Source organism: Rhamphochromis sp. 'chilingali', assembly GCF_963969265.1.
Source record: "Rhamphochromis sp. 'chilingali' genome assembly, chromosome: 1".
Lineage (NCBI taxonomy): Eukaryota > Metazoa > Chordata > Actinopteri > Cichliformes > Cichlidae > Rhamphochromis > Rhamphochromis sp. 'chilingali'.
Genome location: NC_137929.1, coordinates 10408182 through 10422790, shown reverse-complemented (window position 1 = coordinate 10422790; position 14609 = coordinate 10408182). Strand labels below are relative to the sequence as shown.

The 14609-nt window shown below is 40.3% G+C and overlaps 3 protein-coding genes across 4 annotated transcripts in view; all 3 read right to left on the bottom strand.

The window, feature by feature from the left end:
• Window positions 1-11049, bottom strand: part of LOC308403548 (protein NLRC3-like) — a 229665-nt gene extending 218616 nt beyond the window's left edge. Inside the window, exons 1-2 of the mRNA XM_080893077.1 lie at window positions 10943-11049; window positions 4236-4291 (exon numbers count right to left, since the gene is read on the bottom strand). The gene's annotated coding sequence lies outside the window, so the exon portion shown is untranslated. The remainder of the gene's footprint in view (window positions 1-4235; window positions 4292-10942) is intronic.
• The window catches only part of LOC308403394 (NACHT, LRR and PYD domains-containing protein 12-like), a 1254170-nt gene that overhangs the window by 1216338 nt on the left and 23223 nt on the right, over window positions 1-14609 (bottom strand). The window lies entirely within an intron of this gene.
• Window positions 1-14609, bottom strand: part of LOC308403425 (NACHT, LRR and PYD domains-containing protein 12-like) — a 646283-nt gene that overhangs the window by 614775 nt on the left and 16899 nt on the right. The gene's annotated exons all lie outside the window — the stretch shown is intronic.

The window sequence follows — 14609 nt, the reverse complement described above, 5'->3', positions numbered from 1 at the left end:
AGTATACAAAAGTCTGTTGTTTCTAAAAAGTTAATAAACAAACAACAAGTTCTTACAGAATGAGACGTGAAGCCTGGAGACGAGCAGTTCAGACTCGTGTTATTAAATTCTACCTGAGCAGGTTATAGTTCACCTCAGTTACGGAAGAACAAATAACACTTGGCTCTGGGAGCTTCAGTTTTTATACACTGTCGTAGCACCACCCTAAGCCATCATTTGCATCAACACCTACATCACTAGCCCAGCAGTTCTAAGAAACTTCTCTGTTTGTGGTTCAGAACCTAATGTGACACCAATGACCACAACAGCATGCAGCTGCAGGTTGTTGTTCATACCTGGCTTTACAATAAAGAGCCATGTTTGCAGGCAGCTATTTGAAGTTTTGTGTAAAATATCACTTTTATAGAAATAAACCAAATGTGTCTAAATATATTAAGTAAACAATCAGAATAAGAACATTTTTAAATAAAATCCAAAAACTGCATCTGGCTTAGTTTTTGTTGAATAAATAATGACTCTGTGTAATATGTCATGTGTTGTATATGTAAGTTGTATTTGTACAATGAAGCCAGGCTTTCTTTGTGTTAGCTGCCTGACAGAACCTAAAACTCTAGTCAGAGATTGCAGGTGTCACAACAGACATGATCAGCTTTCTCTGTCGATCCTATCTTTCTGTTTCACACTCTGTGCACTCATAGAAAAAAATCTTTAAAAAAAACAATCACATGACTCTTCTTCCACACAACATGATCCCTGAGTGCCGCCTGCTCCAACCAGACATGTTCTCACAGCGACGATGGTGATAATTAAAATCTACAAAGAACGTGATAAACATTATTAAAATGCAGCACTGTTAAAGCAACGTGATTAATGCTGCATTAAAATGAGCCTTTAGCACATAGAGATGATTAAACAGTTTCATTTGACTTCATTGTTTCTAAGGCAGATGCTACACCAGTGAAGGTGCACTTAGCTTTCACACACTGCTTCTGCATTGTGTCTTAGTTTTAGTGGATTCAATAATGACACAGTGTTTGTTTGTTTTTCTTTAGTAACAAATGACCTCAGACCAGCTTATAATATTTTATAAACAAATAGGCATAAATGCATAAACTCAGCCTGGAATCACATGGGATAAACATGGGATGTGCATTTTTTTATTTGTTTTGTGTTACTGAGTCTTGCAAGAATGCCAACCTTACCAGCAGCAGCTTGGTTTTTTTGTTTGTTGTTTTTTTAATTGAATGAGTGCTGAAAGTTGAGCAACAGCTGTGACAACGAGAGAAGATGGAGCCAATCAGAAACAACTGTGAAAATGTACAATATGCAAGCTAAGAAAGCAAAGTGTAGCAATGTTGCCATCATTTTTGTTATTGTGGTATTTTTTTCAACATTCACTGAAAATCACTTCTCTCATATTTCCTCTTTATTATTTTCATCACTGTTTAAGAAACGTAACAAAGTCTTATAAAGCATCTAAACCAGCATCATGAAGTGATGTTTAAAGATGGCAGCAAGCTGACAGCATCTCTCAACTCAAGAGCAACATTCAAAGTGCACAGGCTGAAGGAAAGTATTGATTTTATCACATGCAATTACAATATGCCTTTTCATCTGTATCTGGATGTACAATGGGTATCGGTTGTTTGTCCCAGCAGTTTACAATACAGAATGTGCACGTCTGTGGGGCTTTTATAAAGATTTCTATTTGCATTGATACAATTGCTTGGATCACAAATTGTTCTAACTTGATTAAAGTCACCAATGATAAAGGTATTCTTGCGCTTACAGTTACCATTATTATCTCTGTTTGCTATCAGATCATCACATCCCCCTTGTGGGATCATGTTGATGATATGCTGGTTTTCGAATTTCTGAACACGTCCGTTAGTCATGCAGAGCACAGTGCCAGAGAGCGCCACCAGCAGGAAAATGGAAGTCTTCATTGTATTTCTATATCGAAAAAGTAAACAGAGTGAATATATAAATCAGTATTATTTCATTTCATTTATTAACTTGTTTATTTTTGTTTCCTAAATGTTAATCGTGCTTAACTATTAAAGTAAAAATACAGATAGATAGGAAACTCTCTGAAAAGTCAAACTGTTTTCAGTGAGTTTATATATTTGCCAGAGGAAAGGTCAGAATCTGCATATCTGACCACTTTGAATCAATTTATATCTAAACAGAAATCAGTAAAAGTTAAAATCAGTTTCATCAATATCCTCACTTATGAGGATATTGATATCCGTATAACTGGAGTTATTATAGATTTTCATACATGACATTTGTGAAAAAGGCGAGGGTGTCAGGGTCCCTGTGTCCACCCGGTCGCCTCAGTGTGGCTACATGTGTTTTTTTGTTTTGATTTTGTCCCCGCTCTCTCCCTCCCTCCTTCTCTCACTGCCTGGGCGGAGCTCATCTGTGGGCTCCTGCCCTTGGCCCACGCACCTGGTGACACCTGTGGCTCATCACCCAACAGTGTTCCAGTCCCCTTATAAGATGGCAGCCCTGTATTTCTCGTCGCTGGACCGTTGCCGACTCTCGTCAGTGTTAACCCCAGCTCAGTTCGTTCTCGTGTTTCCCTAGCGATCTTCTTACAGTAACCTTTTGCATCTCTGTGAATAGATTTCCCTGGACCTGCCCCTGTGTTACCTGAGCGATCAAGTGTGTGAGGATTGGAGCGAGCTTTTGTGTTTCTTGTGGAGTGTGAAGAGGAGCGTGGAGCGTGGATGGAGTGAGGACTTTGGAGCGTGTGTGGACTGCAAGTGTCTTTCCCCCCTCCTGTTCGTGTGTGGATTCCCGGAACCCGTCTTTTCCCCACTGTGTAAATAGATCACCTGGTGCTTCTGTAAATAAAAAACCTTTATTCTTCCCTACTCAGAGCCTACGCGTGAGTCCGTTCAGTCCCGTTGTGACAGAGGGTAAGGACGTAAATCGACTGGTAAAGAGGGACTGGTGAAGAGTCTGCAGCCGCAGCACCGATCCATCTGTCCATCTCCTGTTCCCTTCTCTGATCACTCGTGAACAAGACTGCGAGTTTTGTAACTTAATAAAAGCAGTAATTTGTTTGCCAGAGTGCCCCTTCCACGTCACACCCTGTTCTTTCCTTCTTGTCTTATATGAAAATTCACTTTGTGTAGCTTTTTGGGAAATTGTTAAACTTCAGGAAGATTCTGAACATGCCCCATCGTTTAGCCAGCTCTTTGGAGCTAAGCAGGTTCAGGCCTGTTGTTGTAAGTTTTATAAAACGATCTCATTTAAACGGATAATCCAGCTGAAGCTTCAGACAGCCGTCAGACAGTGAAACACTGCCATCTGCTGGACTCGAATAACAAAGACGCTGCTTTGACGGGTGAGGGAGTTTCAACAAGTCTGCAACGACTCAAGCATCAAACTACAGAACTATTATAGCGGACATGGTGCTCTAATGACTGCTTCATTAACGCAGCTCAGAAAGGATCAAACATATCAATAAATTATAAAACACAAAACGTCTCTTATTGCCCAGGGCTCAGGAAGTGAGTGACCACTTAAGTGTGTTCAACAGGAAGCTAAAGACTGGTGCTGTTAAAGTGTTCAAAAAACAGCAGGAGCTCGGTGTGAGGCCACAGTGGGCCAAAAAACACAAGATGACCTCCAGCGAGGACAAAATGTATCTGGACGTCTCTGTGAGCATCTGTCTCACTGTGTAAGTGTAGCACAGTGTCTGTGTGTGCATGGCTGGGTAAGAGAGACAGCACAACTGAAAGCACTCAGACGAGGACCCGGTGCATCGTCTGTCTCATCTCAGCCAGTTTACTTACAAACTCTTTAAGTTTGAATTTTAAAGCCGACAATGTGCACAGGGCAGTGATATTTAAAATGAAGGTAAACTATTCCAATCTCTGCAGCCCCAATTGTGTATCTCACACACACACACAGTCCTGAATTCATTACTGAAGTCTCATCCAGACGTTCAATGTGCTCTGTAATTAAATTGCGACGTGGGGTCAAAATTCCCACCTAGATTGAGTGAGATGAAATAGAAATCGGCTCTCCTCTAACTGACTTTATAGAAATAATTGCATAAGCTGCATTTATAACTGTTATTAAATAACAGCAGCACACGAGAACTAAAGTGTAATCCCAGCACATTTCGCTTCGCTTGCACTGATTCTTTAGAGATGACGACCGTGGTGGGTAATTAAGGGCAAACAATATACAAGTGGCGTGAAAAATGGAGGCTGCATTACCTTTCCAAAGCTTCCTTTCCCGATGGCCCGCAGTATCTGGAAGTGGTCAAAGTTCACTGTGGAGAAAATGAGAAGCAGTTAGTGAGAACGTGTCAGTTTGAGCTGAGCTATAAAACAGGGAACATGACATGTACAGCACCGTGCAAAAGTCTTGAGCCATCCCTCATTTGCTTCCAGGGATCCGGACTTCCCTGTAATCTTTAAAGTGGTATTAAGGAATAGCTCTCCAGGCTTTTTAAAGTGTTTCTGATTTTTAATCCAGGGCTTGTATTTGACCACTTTTTGTCTGTTAAGACCCTTCACACTAATCTCTGAAACATTCAAACATAAACAGACACCTAAGTCACGGAAAGGACCAGAAAACTTAACAAAGAACCAATTTTAAATTGTATCTGTACACATTTACTTGCAGCCTATTGCAAAAAAACAAAAGCCCACATCATTTGTTCTCACTTCTTTAGTTGAAGAATGCAGTTAATAACACTGTTAACACAGACTGACCTGGCAAAGCACGAAAAAATAAGGGGGTGGTTCAAGACTTTTGCTCGGTACTGTATGAGAAATGGAAATGTGCACTTCACAATGTATCGCTGCACTTCGGCAGTACTGTGCAGATTAAATGTTTTTTCCTTCCCGATGCATGTGAAAGGTTAAGACTTACATCTCCAAATGTACTGGAACTGATTTGAACCAGAGGACTCAGCCACACTGTTACTGTGTACTGCATAAACACGTTTACCGATGAAGGTAAATCAGACGCTGTCCTGACTGTGTGGCTAAATTTTGTGCTGAAAGCATCAAATCAATTGAATATCATTAACTTGCTATGAGAGGTTTTTACTCCAAGTGTGACTTTTTCTGGCTTCATACACCTTTCAGGGTCAAATTCAAGCACTTTGTGAGCACGTTTAATGTCCATTTTCAACATTTTCCAGCACATTACCATAAAAAGGATGCATATTTCACTTCGCATCACCTGAATAAGACCACGTGAAAGGCCAAATTAATAATAAGTCTTCTCATCAGATATTGATGCTTCTTTCTTATGTGACACAAAAAACAGGAGGAGACAGATCTTTGCTTGTGTTGTTTTTTAAGTTCATTCATTCAAAACTAACTGTAAGACGCTTAACTACATTGCAGTCTGTGTTATTGCTGTAGACCTAATTATCACCTTTAAAGTGTTTGTGCTAATAACATCATGTAGAGTAAGACAGGCATAGAGAACAGCACTGACTGGGAGAGGCTTTGAACAGATGACATACTCAGATCAATTCAACACTTTAGACTTTAAAAATGCACAAGCGTCTTTCAAAAACCCATTTATTTAATCTATCATCATTGATATTATTATGTACAGTTATAATGTACTGTTCATCTCCCTTAAATAAACAGGCAGTGTGAAATAGTCACTTGTCTACTGTCTCAGTGGCTGATAGTGCCCCACAGGCCTCAATGTCAGCTTGAAGCCATCATGTTTCAATTGTTTAATGATAAACAGATTTTGAATGAAAGCGAGGAAACTTCGGTAGCACAAAAAAGTGCCTATTCTTTGTTCCCATATGGTTCAGTCATATTACCGTCATTTCCCCCTAAGCTGTTCCCAAAGACACCAGGTTAATACTTGAAAAGGCTGCAGCGATACACAAAAATATCATCAATATTCTGTTTACTTGGTGACAACGTCGCTTTTAGCCTTCAATCAGAAAGCCTGACGTTGGCTAGTTAAGCATCGGGCTAACGTTTAACGCTTTCACTTGCAAGAGCACCTGGCTGCAGCCACTGTGGAGCTCCACAGTAACCGGAAACACGTAACTTCAGTTAAATCGACTTTGACAGCGAAACTAAATTGCGTTTTTGTTACTATTGATGCTGCTGAGAAATAAAAATGGTTTTAAGTGTGGTTTTTTTTTAACACTCTGGGTTTGTTCATAAAAATTCCCCTAAATTGTTCGTGGCACAAAAGTGACACTTGCTGTTTCGCTGATTTATTATTTTTTATACAGTACATCGCGTTGTGCGTTCTGATTGCTGTAGACCATTGTCAATCAATCTCGTCCAGTGTCTCCTGTACAGGAGCGGTCCCTAATAGGCCCACGGACCGGTCCCGGTTCGTGAGTCTTTTGGTACCGTTCCGCGAGAGTTGATCCTCCGGTGTGAAATGTATGGTTGTAGTTGTGTGTCTTATTTTGAAAGAACTATTTACGCGTTACCATAGTGACCAGAGAGCATTAAAAAGCAGAGAGGAGGATGTCACTGTCATTGTTGTTGGGGCACAGCTCAAGTCACATTTATTATATTTACAAAATACCACAGTTTCTTTTTTTTATTCTTTTGTTGTATTTATCCGCGACACCTTAAAGGTCGTTCCCTGAAAATATTGTCTGACATTAAAGTGGTCTGTGGTGCAAAAAGGTTGGGGACTCCTGCTGTACAGTACAGAATGCGTTTAGCTTGTCGAATTTACATAAATCTTCGATCGCTAGCAGTGTAACTCTGAAGTGCTGCACTGTATGTTTGTACGTTTTCTCCCAAACAAACACAACAATGCCGACGAAACGTTTTGCACCCTCAAATGCACCTTTAGGTTTCATTCCATAATACTGGACTTATGTTTCTACGAAGGTTTGAACTCTAAGAGTGTTTAAACAAAAGAGAAAAGTGTGAAAATGTTCATGCCTGTCTGAGAAAAGTGTATAAAGCATGTAGTGAGGGGTTTTACAGTCTTAACATCTATAATAATTGTAAAAAATAAAGTTGGCTACTTCGTGGATTTCACCTACCGCGGGTTATTTTTTGAACGTAACACCAGCGATAAACGAGGGGCTGCTGTATTAGTAATAGTAGTGTCTGGGACATCTAATTGATTAACATCAACATTGATTATTATGCACTATTATTTTTGTTCAAGGAGAGCCAAAAATATAAAACTCTCTCTCAGCTTGTTTGTTGCCAAAAATGGCCACTTTTTGTGTATGTTCACAAAATGCTATAAAATGTATATTTCTTAAAACATTTTTCTACTTTTGCCGACGTGACTCTTTAAAATAGCACCAGTCCTTTTCATCAAAATCAAAATTGTATCTGAGCATCGGGGAAAAGGCTGTCTTGCAATTGTTGAGGTCACTAGTGTGTGCCCCATTTCTTCCGGGATCACTCTCTTTATAGGTTTTAGTGGACTCCTAGTACTGTGAAGTGGTTTCATGGTACAAAGGGCTTGTATTCCAAGATCTGCGAGACTGTAGAAATGAGCTGTGATGCCCTTCCTACCATCTTTCCAGAAAAATAAGTGATCTGGAAGCTGTTAGGCTGACTTACAGCAGCAGCACTTTCTGCACCTGCATAAACTCCAGGACACATTTACTAACGGTGTTTGTTGCTGTATGTGCTGCAGCTTTGAATTTTTTAATAATATATATTTTGTTAATATTTTGGCTATGGTGTCTTGTTTTGAAATGTACAAGAGTAAAAGTGTTTTTAGCAGGTGCTTCAAAGCTAAGTTTGACTGGGAAACTCAAAGCTCAATAGGCTGTATCAACAGAAATTCACTGCAGCCTATGTAATATTTCATGCGTCATAATTTATTCTACTCTATCTTGCAAATACATATTTGTGTGGCAATGTCATGCACAACACACACAACTATTAGATCCTTAAGATCAAACCCGTGTCATTCTTTTGGTCCACTGCAGTGCAGTAGTCAAAAAAAAGAATAAGTGACGTGTCCACAGATGGCCAGGATAGAGCCCAGAGTGTTAATGTTTAAAATGTATAAAAATATTATTGATTGCAATTCTTTACTGTTAATATCAACAATAAGCTTTTTATTTTGAAATTACAAGTTTAAAAAAAATGCTGTTACATTTACATTTAATGCTGTTACACTGTAATCCTTTATTATAAGTATGGACACAGAATAAAGTGAACAACATTTTGAAATAAGTTTAATTGGAATTTTGTACTACGCAAAAAACAAAACAAAAAACAACAACAACATATTAAACAAACAAACACAGCCAGTGCCTTCATTTGTCCATTACATGTCAAACATAGCACTAACCCTTAGTCCCTGCTCATCAGCACATGCTTTCAAAAAGAGCTCCATGTCCTCTGCAAACTGAAAAACAAAGAGGAACAAGTCCCTTGCTCCAGTGTCTTCTTCCTCTGACATGTCTCTTAAGACCCTCTGCTGGTCCCCTTGATTTAAGGACAGATATTTGGGCATTGTTACATGTCCACGGAAAAGTGCCTTATTTTGGACAACCCAGTGCACAGCAGGACGCAGATCTTCAACAACTGCTGGCTCCTGTGTCAGGCAAATGGAGATGAAAACATAGTTATTTCTCTGTTGCAGAACAGTTTTTTAACAGTTATTCAAATGTCACTAACCATGTAATTACACTACTGTTTAAATTGAATACTGACCTGACTGCCTTCCTGGAACTTGCGCTTTTTCAGTCTGAAAATGGGCACGTGTTGTCCTTCAAGCACAGCTTTGGCTTCCTCTCTCCAGTGTGCAAATAGCTTGCCAGAGCTACGAAGAGTAAGGCCACAGTGAGGCATGTCATTTTCATGGACTTTCCATCAGCTGCAGTTTTATTGAACACAGAGGGTAGAGCCAATGAATGTTCTAACAAAGACTCAGAAAATGGTTCCGATACCGAAGACAAAACCTTGGGGGGGAAACGGGGTTCCTCGAAGAGTACTGCCGGAGGAATACGGGTCTCCTCGGAGAGTTCAGCGGGGAGCAGTCCTGATAATGGTGGCTGACTTGGCATTGAAGAATGCTGACAAGACAATAAATGCCTTGCCATATCCCCACGCCATATGATTGTAATCTTACAGACAGGGCAGTGAAAGTGTCCTGTTGTCCTACAAGGCAGCCTGCACCGGCATATCATTTCATCTGTAAGAGAAAAAAACAAACAAACAAACAGATGTAATTTAAATGTAGTTGTATAGAATGCAATCAATTTGTCTAACAATCAGATTGTACATGTTAACAAAAACATCCAAGCCAACCTCAATAATGAAAGCAAAATGGTATGGATCACAAAAGTTATGTCAAGAAAAGTGGTGAAAAGTAAATAAAAATACATTTTATAAAAACACTATTTTTGTTGCAGATGAACAGTACAATATCAACAGCAACTTTTAAGTCAACAAAGATACTGCAGAAGTGCTTAAAAAAGTGCATATTTATAACTATAAAGTATATTTAATACAAACATACCTTTGAAAGGCAAAGCATTTTTTATATGCACACTTAGATGCTCCTCAATCTTTGCCCTGACAGTAGGGCTGAAAGTGGGGCACAGAGGGCAGTGAAAGAGTCCTCTGCAACACGTGTTGCATTCCTGCAATTCTGGCTTTAAGCCCGAATTCCAGATTGATGTGTGCATCTAAAACAGAGAGAGAAACAGATAAACACCATATATACATTTAAAATAAGCAGAAATAACAATTTACAGTTGGCATGTAATAGATTTGGGAAGAAAATCCTTGAAAAAAACCCCACAAATATTTTAAAAGACACTTTAATCTGTGAGACATGTTTCTATTGACATATAACAGTCAATTGAACAGGGGCTAACTAAAATCTGGGCAATAAAAAAGCTGTACAGAAAAGAATAACGAATAGAAGTATTGATAAATATATAAATCTGTTTGTGACGAAATTTACAGTGTTGACGCTAACCAAAGGTGTCACAAGTACACACGTTCCTTACTACAGTTTAGATACCTCTGTTTAGACAGCACTGACTCGACTTTTTAGTCAAGTCGAAGTAAGAAGTACAGGGTCTAAAATATAATTTATGTACAAAATTTTGAAGTAATCTTGCGTCCAAAGCACGCGTGTGGGGGGCTGATTTACAAATGTACGGATTACAAAGTACAGATACGCGTGCTAAAATGTGAGAAGTAGAAGTATAAAGAAGTATACAGTAGGCACAAAAAAGTACAGCAGTAAAGATACCAGAAAATTCTACTTAAGTACAGTATTGAAGTATTCGTTATTTTGCATCTCTGACGCCAACAATAAATCATACTCTAATGCAAAATGTGGTTTTTGCTTCTTCTCGCCCACAGAAGCCGTTAATCCAGCTCTCTTACTTAAACCAGGCCCAGGAAAAAGCATATTTGTGTGTTTCTCTGCCATGGAGCACGATGAAAAAACATTAAAATAAATTGTAACGCTAAATAAGTGGCAACATAATCATTGTAAGAAAACTAGACGATTCCTAGAATTATAAAATCACTAACGGCAAATTTATTTAAGAAAGACTTAACCAACCTTTGTGATCAACTTGCAAGACTTCCACGGTATCCATGCGTGTTTACGGCTAGTGTGGAGGTCACGTGCTTCCGGCTACTGTGGAGGTCACGTGTTTCCGGTTAGTGTGGAGGTCACGTGTATCCGGTTACTGTGGAGCTCCACAGTGGCTGCAGCCAGACCCTTCTCTTCACTTGAGGGAAGTAACTCGTATTACTGCTACTGCTGTGTAATCTTGGTTCAATTCACAGCATATTCTACAAGTTACCCTGCAATAACTAACTGTTAGAATAGCGGCACCGTATTGTATCGCACTGAGTGCACTTCAATCCTTTATTCCGCGAGTTTGCTAGCTAGCAAAATAATAATACCAATTTTAAACAAATAACATGTGTAACGTACACACTCGAGAAAATTATCTACTAGTACTTACGCAAACTCCCCCGTTGTGAAAACGTACAAATCCTTCTTGTATTTTTCGTTTTCCAGCAAACACTCATTAAAACGGCCTCCAGGCACATTAGCGCATTCACCCCCGACTGATCAGGGAGGGGGTGAGGGGTCACACATTGAAACAGACTAACGTGCAGAGGTACAGCCCAGGCAGAGAAATGTTGCTTTTAGACTTTGCGACTCGTTTTATTTCTCTATCTGATAAGAAAAATATTCAATCAGATAGTTATTTGTGGTGAATGAAATACGGTTACAGTTTCAAGAAGTTTTAAGCACCAAATCCGAAATCCAAGCACTGCAATATTAAAATCCAATTCAATTTCTTGTTTGCTCCGAAATCTACGACATGACTATATACAGAAAAGCTTGACATGGTATGCAAAAAAAACCCCGAAGACAATACAAATACAAATACATGAACAAAAAATGTTTTAACTGTCAGTTATGTCATTTTAAAATTTTCCAAAACTAACATTTTCTTTGATTGACTGATATTAAATTGATTAGGGTCAAGTCTAGTGTGAACAATATTACACAAACAAGCACGTGTGCGCATGCGCACATATTAGAATCGCTTCGATCGCTTCTGACGCGGTAACTTTGCTTTGATCCTTTCTGACGTCATAACTTTGCTTTGATCCCAAAACCCATAAATAGGAGCGCTCACCTGTTACTTTATGCTTAACGGACGTTGACCTGCAGCAACTAAAACCCTTTCGAGAAGTTTTGAGAGCAATTTACGAGAGAAACCAAAACAAGTTCAGTTTTGTTTCTCACCAATCCACAGAGCAAACAGACACATTACACCATGTCAGCCAACCCATCCTTCGGCTCAGATGAGCTTGGAATATCTAAAGGGACCATTTTGGGAGATCACCACATGGTGGAGGCTTTCCTTGGAGAAGGAAGCTTTGGTGTTGTAACGAAATGTCGCGATACAAAAAAGAACCAAACTGTTGCTATTAAAGTCAACAAGAGCGACCCTGAAATTCTGCTCCAGGCAAAACTGGAAATTTTCATCCTGGAGCAGCTACGACGCTTGGATCTAGACAGGTGCAACATTGTCGAATGGAACGGCTATTTCCTCGATGGAGAGCGCATTTGCTTGAATTTCGAACTCCTCGACCAAAGCCTGTCAGACTACATAGGGGACCGGAATAACCAAGGTCTCCCAATGAGAGAAATCAGGCCAATTTTGCATCAGCTCGCAAATGCTCTGTTCCACCTGGGTTCTGTGGGAATAGTGCATGCTGACCTCAAACCTGGAAACATCATGGTTGTGAACCGCAGTGAGTCTCAAGTCAGAGTCAAACTTATAGACTTTGGCATCGCATGTAACACCTCTGCAGTGATTCCTGGTGACTGTGTGGGGACAATTGGTTATTGTGCACCTGAGATTATGCTTGGCACTCCACATGATGAAGCAATTGACATGTGGTCTCTGGGGCTGGTAGCTGTGGAGCTTGCTACAGGGGTGCCTCTCTATCCTGGGGAAGACGATTATGACGTTTTGAAATTCATAATTGAAACTCAGGGTCAGCTACCAGATCATCTCCTAGAGTCTGGCTTGTACACTGACAGCTATTTCATCGAGGATAACCACAACGAACAGCGCTGGACATTTAAGACCCAAGAACAATTTCAATACGAGACAGATTATCGATCCAAGGAAACTCGATATATAAAACTTAAGTGTCTCGATGACCTCGAACAACTGCTGAAAGTTAGGCAAGGACCGGAAAATGGCCAAACATTATTTGTAAGGCTAATCAAAGAAATGTTGGCCTTGGATGCAAATCAGCGCATAACACCCTCGGAGGTTCTGAAGCATTCCTTTTTCGACCCTGGCCTCTCAAGGAGAACCCCCTGCACGGACATGAATAGTACAGGGGGAGAACTCCTTGTGCTCTCTCAGCAGCCTTCAAGCTGGAAAAGTCATGGATCGCAAAAATTCAGCTACAGTTTCCAAAACTCAGTTGAATTTCCTCAAAAAAGAGACATCAACACCTCAGCCAACCCATCTGCCTCTGAAGATGATCTTCAAATAACGAAAGGGACCATTTTAGGAGATCACCACGTGGTAGAGGCCTTCCTTGGAGAAGGAGGCTTTGGTTTGGTAACCAGATGTCGCGATACAAAAAACAACAAAACGGTTGCTATTAAAGTCAACAAGAGCGACCCTGAAATTCTGCTCCAGGCAAAACTGGAAATTTTCATCCTGGAGCAGCTACGACGCTTGGATCCAGACAGGTGCAACATTGTCGAATGGAACGGCTATTTCCTCGATGGAGAGCGCATTTGCTTGAATTTCGAACTCCTCGACCAAAGCCTGTGGGACTACATTGGGGACCGGAATAACCGAGGTCTCCCAATGAGAGAACTCAGGCCAATTTTGCATCAGCTCGCAAATGCTCTGTTCCACCTGGGTTCTGTGGGAATAGTGCATGCTGACCTCAAACCTGGAAACATCATGGTTATGAACCGCAGTGAATCTCCCGTCAAAGTCAAACTCATAGACTTTGGCCTTGCATGTCCTGCTTCTGCAGTGATTCCTGGTGACCGTGTGGAGACAATTGGTTATTGTGCACCTGAGGTTATGCTTGGCATTCCATACAACAAAGCAATCGACATGTGGTCTCTGGGGCTGGTAGCTGTGGAGCTTGCTACGGGGGTGCCTCTCTATCCTGGGGAAGACGATTATGATGTTTTGAAATTCATAATTGAAACCCAGGGTCAGCTACCAGATCATCTTCTAGAGTCTGGCTTGTACACTGACTGCTATTTCATCGAGGATAACTACAACGAACAGCGCTGGACATTTAAGACCCAAGAACAATTTCAATACGAGACAGATTATCGATCCAAGGAAACTCGATATATAAAACTTAAGCGTCTCGATGACCTCGAACAACTGCTGAAGGTTAGGCGAGGACCGGAAAATGGCCAAACATTATTTGTAAGGCTAATCAAAGAAATGTTGGCCTTGGATGCAAATCAGCGCATAACACCCTCGGAGGTTCTGAAGCATCCCTTTCTCGACCCTGGCCTCTCAAGGAGAACTCCCTGCACGGACATGAATAGTACAGGGGGACACAACCTTGTGCTCTCTCAGCAGCAATCATCGTTTGGGTGGCCAGAATTTTAGGGGAGCTAGAAATTCTTGTGGAAAAAAAGCCCAAAACAATAACATCAACAAAAACAACCAATGAATGTGGTCTTAAACTTGGGCACAATTTGGCTTGAAATCCATCAACTAATCTCTCAATATTCAAAGCGGAGCAGCAGAAAACTTACCATCACATCAGTCCTTCAATCAGACCTACAACAAACGTCTTCCTTCTCTCTTTTTTTTTTTTTTTAATAAATAGGACAGGGGGAATGAATGAGAGAAAGAGGGGGAGAGAAAGAAAGAAAACCAAAGGGGAGAAGAGACGGTGAGAAGGGGGGGGAAGAGAGAGGAAAAAAAAAAACAAAACAAAAAAAAAAAAAAAACTCCTGGGTCACCTGTATGGAGAAAAAAACAAACAAACAAAAAAAACAAACAGAGGAGACCGCAAACAACAAAGAGCAACATAATAATAGAGAAAACAAAGCACCATCACAATAAACTAGCTAGTCATAGATATCAATAGTTACTAAATAATAAA